The following is a 7,385-nucleotide window of genomic DNA, read 5'->3' as shown; positions in this document are numbered from 1 at the left end:
GTGTGCTTGCTGGGTGCCCACAACTGGGGTGTTCACGGCAGGTGTGCCTAGAGGAGGCAGTTCAGTCAGTTCAGTTGTGCAGTCGTGTCTGACTCTGTGACCACATGGACTGCAGCACGCCAGGCTTCCCTGTCCATCACCAACTCCCGGAGCTTGCTTAAACTCATGTCCATTGAGTCAGTGATGTCATACAGCCATCTCATCCTCTGTCATCCCCTTCTCCTCCTGCCTTCAATCTTTTCCAGCATCAGGGTCTTTTCCAACGAGTCAGTTACTCAAATCAGGTGGCCATAGTATTGGAACTTCAACTTCAGCATCAGTCCTTCCAATGAATATTCAGCACTGATTTCCTTTAGGATGGACTGGTTGGACCTTGCAGTCCAAGGGACTCTCAAGAGTCTTCTCCAACACCACAGTTCAAAAGCATCAATTCTTTGGCACTCAGTTTTCTTTATGGCCCAACTCTCACATCCATACATGACCACTGGAAAAACCAGAGCTTTGACTAGACGGACCTTTGTTGGCAAAGTAATGTCTCTGCCTTTTAATATGCTGTCTAGGTTGGCCATAGCTTTTCTTCTAAGGAGTAAAGCGTCTTTTAATTTCATGGCTGCAGTCACCATCTGCAGTGATTTTTGGACCCCAAGAAAATAAAGTCTGTTGCTGTTTCCCTTGTTTCCTCATCAATTTGGCATGAAGTGATGGGACCGGATGCCATGATCTTAATTTTCTGAATGTTGAGCTTTAAGCCAACTTTTTCACTCCCCTCTTTCACTCTCATCAAGAGGCTCTTTAGTTCTTCTTCGCTGTCATAAGGTTGGTGTCATCTGCATTTCTGAGGTTATTGATACTTCTCCCAGCAATCTTGATTCCAGCTTGTGCTTCATTCAGCCTGGCATTTCGCATGATGTACTCTGCATGTAAGTTAAATAAGCAGGGTGAAAATATAAAGCCTTCGTGTACTCCTTTCGTCAGCAGTGAGGATACTGATGACCCAAGGGTATGCCTGGAGGCTAGTTCATTCTTTGGATACAAATCCCTCTACACTGAGACAGGTTGTACACACACCAGTGCTGACAAATAGTAAGTCTCAAACTACTAAGACTCACTCTGGCTTGAAAAGCAAGGAGCCAGTTGAAATGTCTTTTTTTCTTGGGGATGGTCTTGCTCCCTCAAGACCATCCCCAAGAAAAAGAAATGCAAAAAAGCAAAATGGCTGTCTGAGGAGGCCTTACAAATAGCTGTGAAATGAAGAGAAGCAAAAAGCAAAGGAGAAAAGAAAAGATATACCTATTTGAATGCAAAGATCCAAAGAATAACAAGGAGAGATAAGAAAGCCTTCCTCAGTGATCAGTGCAAAGAAATAGAGGAAAACAATAGAATGGGAAAGACTAGAGATCTCTTCAAGAAAATTAGAGCTACCAAGGGAACATTTCATGCAAAGATGGGCTCAATAAAGGACAGAAATGGTATGGACCTAACAGAAGCAGAAGATATTAAGAAGAGGTGTCAAGAATACACAGAAGAACTGTACAAAAAAGATCTTCATGACCCAGATAATCATAATGGTGTGATCATTCACCTAGAGCCAGACATCCTGGAATGTGAAGTCAAGTGGGCCTTAGGAAGCATCACTACAAATAAAGCTAGTGGAGGTGATGGAATTCCAGTTGAGCTATTTCAAATCCTGAAAGATGATGCTGTGAAAGTGCTGCACTCAATATGCCAGCAAATTTGGAAAACTCAGCAGTGGCCACAGGACTGGAAAAGGTCAGTTTTCATTCCAATCCCTAAGAAAGACAATGCCAAAGAATGCTCAAACTACCACACAATTGCACTCATCTTACACGCTAGCAAAGTAATACTCAAAATTCTCCAAGCCAGGCTTCAACAATACGTGAACCGTGAACTTCCAGATGTTCAAGCTGGTTTTAGAAGGCAGAGGAACCAGAGATCAAATTGCCCACATCTGCTGGATCATCAATAAAGCAAGAGAGTTCCAGGGAAACATCTATTCTGCTTTATTGACCATGCCAAAGACTTTGTGTGAATCACAATAAACTGTGGAAAATTCTTTAAGAGATGGGAATACCATTCCATCTGACCTGCCTCTTGAGAAACCTGTATGCAGGTCAGGAAGCAACAGTTAGAACTGGACATGGAACAACAACTGTTTCCAAATAGGAAAAGGAGTACGTCAAGGCTGTATATTATCACCCTGCTTATTTAACTTACATGCAGAGTACATCATGCGAAATGCCAGGCTGAATGAAGCACAAGCTGGAATCAAGATTGCCAGGAGAAATATCAATAACCTCAGATATGCAGATGACACCAACCTTATGACAGAAAGCGAAGAAGAACTAAAGAGCCTCTTGATGAGAGTGAAAGAGGGGAGTGAAAAAGTTGGCTTAAAGCGCAACATTCAGAAAATTAAGATCATGGCATCCGGTTCCATCACTTCATGGCAAATAGATGGAGAAACAGTGGAAACAGTGGCAGACTTTATTTTGGGGGGCTCCAAAATCACTGCAGATGGTGACTACAGCCATGAAATAAAAAGACGCTTACTCCTTGGAAGAAAAGTTATGACCAACCTAGACAGCATATTAAAAAGCAGAGACCTTACTTTGCCAACAGAGGTCTGTCTAGCCCAGACTATGGTTTTTCCAGTGGTCATGTATGGATGTGAGAGTTGAACTATAAGGAAAGCTGAGCGCCAAAGAATTGATGCTTTTGAACTGTGGTGTTGGAGAAGACTCTTGAGAGTACCCTGGACTTCAAGGAGATCCAACCAGTCCATCCTAAAGGAAATTAATCCTGAGTGTTCACTGGAAGGACTGATGTTGAAGCTTAAACTCCAATACTTTGGCCACCTGATGCGAAGAGCTGACTCATTGGAAAAGACCCTGATGCTGGGAAGGATTGAAGGCAGCAGAACAGGACAACAGAGGATGAGATGGTTGGATGGCATCACTGACTCAATGGATAAGAGTTTGGGTAAACTCTGGGAGTTGGTGATGGACAGGGAGGCCTGCTGTGCTGCAGTCCATGGGGTCGCAAAGAGTCGGACAGGACTGAGCAACAACTGAACTGAACTGAGTTGAGATGTCTTGGTCCTCAGGCCCCCAGGGCGGAGCTGCAATTCAGGTTCTAGAAGGCGTCTTTCAGCACCAGGGTTAGGAGCTTCCCTGGTGGCCCAGTGGTTAAGAACCCACGGGCAGTGCTGCGTCAATCCACAGGTTCGATTCCTGCTCAGGGGACTAGGATCCCACACGCAGTGGAGCAACTAAGCCCATGTGTTGGAGACCCGTGCGCTACAAATAGAGATTCGGTGTGCAGCAAAGAAGATCTGATGTGGCACAACTAAGACCCAACACAGCCAGATAAATAATAAAAAATAAAAATAGATAAACCGGCCCCCTCCAATCACTGTCTTTAAAAAAAAAAAACAAAGCAGCCACACTCAGGAAGCCACTAGATGGCGCCTTCACTCCACGGTAGCCAGTGGCCAGCGCTCCCTTTAGGTTTCAAGAGGCTCCCTCATCTGCTTGCTTTTCCTCCGGAGGTCTCCTCTTTCCCAGCCTCGCTGCTGATGGCTTTGAACCGTCTCCTTATTAGAAAACTATTAATGTCACCTCCTTCAGAGGATCCCTGTGAGTGAAGGAGACAAGTTAGTGTTAAACTCATGCCCTGCTCTCACAGGCTTGTCTAGTTAGGGGATGAGACAGGAACAGTGAAACGTTTAAACAATGCAAGAAAAAAACACCGGGGTGGGTGACTCAAGAGACTGTGCCATCAGCCCCTCCAGCCCTGAAGGGGCGGGGCCGGGGAGGGTGATCCCAGTGGCAGAGGACGAACAAATGTGACGGTCCAGAAGGAAGAATGAACAGGACGGAAGTTAAAATGAACATGCATGAAGCCCCTAACACGTGAGAACGGACAGGGACTAGAAAATGCACAGGACGGCCGTCCTCGGCTCACGGTGGTGCTGTGGAGATGCTAACAGCATGCGGGTGCTCGGGGCCAGCCTCAGAAATGAGGGCTGGGGTGAAGGTGGGAGTTTGGGGCCCACTCTCCTTGAGATCTGCCCTGGCACACCTGGCTCCCCAGCCTAGGGTCCCTGCTCCCCCACAGCCCTGGGCACCGGCTGTCTGTCCCTGGAGGCCTGGGACCTACCTGGCTCCTCTCTGGGCCTCCACACTCACTTGGGGCTAATGCGGGAGCATCACGTTAATTAGTTATTCATTTAATTTAACTTCACATTTGGTCTCAATTAAGCTTAAAGTGTTCTTCCTTATAGATGTTACAATAGCACTTGTAATTAAAAAGCAGTAACTCTTCGCATTCCTCCTTTGGAGATCCATGGGGAGGTTGGGCTAATGAGGGGGAGTGGGGATAAACTAAGAAAAGGAAAGGTGCTCTCAGTGGATCTCCACGCTCTGAGAGGGGCCACCAAGAGTGAGAGGCTCGGGGAGGAACGGACACGCTGTGGGGTTGGTGGGCACCCTGAAAACCGGAGAGTGGACCTGGGGCTAAGGGGCAGGCCTCGGCTACGCAGGCATGGGGTAAGGGGAGGATGGGGGAGGGACGGTAGAAGGAGGTGGTCCTTAGGGGTGGAGGATGGGGCCATACATTGCCGGGCAGGGCACAGAATAATACCGCCTCCTCCAGAGAGATCTGCATCCTGAATGCCAGGATCAGTGAATGTTATCTTTCACAGTAGATCAGACTCTGCAGATGCGGTTAAGGACCATGAGGTGAGGAGACCATTCTGGATTTGGGGGGTGGGCCCAATGTGATCACAGCTGCTCCTGATCGGAGAGGGAGGCAGGGGTGTCAGGCATCAGATTAGATGACGCTGGCCTTTTTAAACATTTAATTAGTTACTTGATTTATTATTGGCGGCGTCAGGCCTTAGTTGGCGGCACACGGGACCTTTTCCTTGTGGCATGTGGGCTTCTCACTCTAGTTGTGGTATGCAGGCTCAGTTGTCCCGAAATGGGATCTTAGTTTTCTGACCAGGGATCGAACCCATGTCTTCTGTGTTGGAAGGCAGATTCCTAACCACTGGACCACCAGGGAAGTCCCTGATGCTGGCTTTTAAAAAAATATTTTTAAAGTTTTTAATTTTTGGCCTCCACCTTGCTACTTGCATGCGAGGTCTTAGTTCCCTGACTGGGATTTGAACCTGCATCCTCAGCAGTGAAAGTGCCCAATCCTGACTACTGGATCACCAGGGAATTCCCAGAAGATGCTAGCTTTGAAGATGGAGGCAAGGCCAAGGAATATGGGCAGCCTCCAGAGGCTGGAAAAGGCAAGGAAACAGGATTCTTCTCTGGAGCCTCCAAAAACCTTGATTTTAGCCTTGTGAACTCATTTCAGATATCTTACCTCAAAAGGACTATAAGTTAATAAATTGGTATTGTTCTAAATTACTAGTGAAAAAAGTGAAAGTGTTAGTTGCTCAGTCGTGTCCGACTCTTTGCCATTCCATGGACTATAGCCCACCAGGCTCCTCTGTCCATGCGATTCTCCAGGCAAGAATACTGGAGTGGGTTGCCATTTCCTTCTCCAGGGGTTCTTCCTAACCGAGGGATCGCACCTGGGTTTCCTGCATTGCAGGAAGTTTCTTTACCGTCTGAGCCACCAGGGAAGCCCTCTTAACTACGAAGTTTGTAGTAATTTGTTACAGCAGCAATAGGAAAGTATTACATGCCCCCAGGGTAAAAAGGGGCCAATATCAATCTGAAGATAGCAAAACCAAAGAAATCCTCAAAGATTAAAAAAAAAAAAAAAAGTGGAGAGGATGGCCATGGAGCAATTAAGTACCAAATAAATGCCACCAAATACCAAATAAATGTGTAACTACCCTGAGTTCCCTGAGGGCAGGACCCGAGCTAAATGCACAGCTTTTACATCAGTGGTCCTCAACCTTTTTGGCTCCAGGGACCTGTTTTGTGGAAGACAATTTTTCCACAGGCCAAGGGGCAGGGTGGATGGTTTCAGGATGATTCAAGTGTATTACCTTTATTGTGCACTTTATTTCTTGGATTACTACATGAGCTCCACCTCAGATCGTCAGGCATTAGATCACAGAGGTCAGGGACCCCTGCTTTACAGTATCTAGTGTGTGTGAGGAGAACTGGAAGATGAACTTTCTCATTCTGTCTGTGGTCCTGGGCCCTGGTTTTGATCCCTGCTGTTGTTTCTTAGGTCCCAGGAAACTGAGGCAGGAGGGTGTGTGTTGAGTCGGGCGGGGGGGCGGGGCTTGGAAATATTTTCCTTGAGTAAACAGCAACTGATGTGACTTCCTAGAGGCAGAGGTCAAGAAACGCACACACATTCTTGCCTCGCGGCTTTGGTTCTCCCATTGGTGCCTCTGAAAACTAACCCAAGTATCCATCTTTCCAGGCAGGCAGTGCTGGAGAGGTGGTCGTGTGTGTCCTTGACAGTCAGTCCACCAGTCGCTCCATCAGTGAGGGGCTCTACTTGAGGGGGAAGCTGAAGTCTTACAGGGCAGGGCCCCCCAAGCCAGAGCTGATCAGTGAAGCTGTCCGTGAGTCCATGTGGCTTCAGATTGCTTTGCCCTGGATTCCTGAGATTCCAGATTTTGCAGTAGACTCAACTGCATTTCCTCACTACTTCCTGCCTTCCCCCTTTTCCTTTGTTTTCACCTTACAGGGCAACGTGGTAAAAGACAGTGAAGAGCTGAGACTGCCCAACTTTAGTCCTGGTTCCTATTTAACTCCTAGCTGAGTGACCTCAAGCAAACCACTTCGCCTCTCTGCCCGTTCCCTGTCGGTGAAATGGGGGTATTAAGAGTACTTAAGAGTTGCTATAAGGATGACGTTAGTTAATACTTATGGGGTACTTAGAAAAGCGCCTCATACGTGTTTGCTAAATACAATAAAAACTGTGACGTCAACAGGTAAAGAAGAGAATATTCCCAAGTATCTGGGCTGGCAATAGAGATGAAAGGTTGAATTCTGTGGGTGATAAATCCTCTTCCAATCCTGAGTTTTTATGCTCCTGTGAGGATAATCAGCACTTCTTCAGATTCATACCCATGCGGTTCCCATTCTCATGTCTGGAAAGTTACTCCTATGTGGTAAGAACCAAATACTTAAAGCTTCATGCCAAGAAGTCCTGATAAAATGTTTTTTATTTGTACTATAAATGTTAACTGGTTGAGCTTCCCTGGCAGTTCAGACAGTAAAGAATCTGCCTGCAATGCAGGAGACCCAGGTTCGATCCCTGGGTCAGGAAGATCCCCTGGAGAAGGAAATGGACACCCACTCCAGTATTCTTGCCTGAAGAATCCCATGGACAGAGGAGCCTGGTGGGCTACAGTCCATGGGTCTCACAGAGTCGGACACGACTGG

This window comes from Dama dama, chromosome 2, assembly GCF_033118175.1.
Source record: "Dama dama isolate Ldn47 chromosome 2, ASM3311817v1, whole genome shotgun sequence".
NCBI lineage: Eukaryota > Metazoa > Chordata > Mammalia > Artiodactyla > Cervidae > Dama > Dama dama.
The sequence above is the reverse complement of the archived record's forward strand: the minus strand, read 5'-3'. Positions refer to the sequence as shown.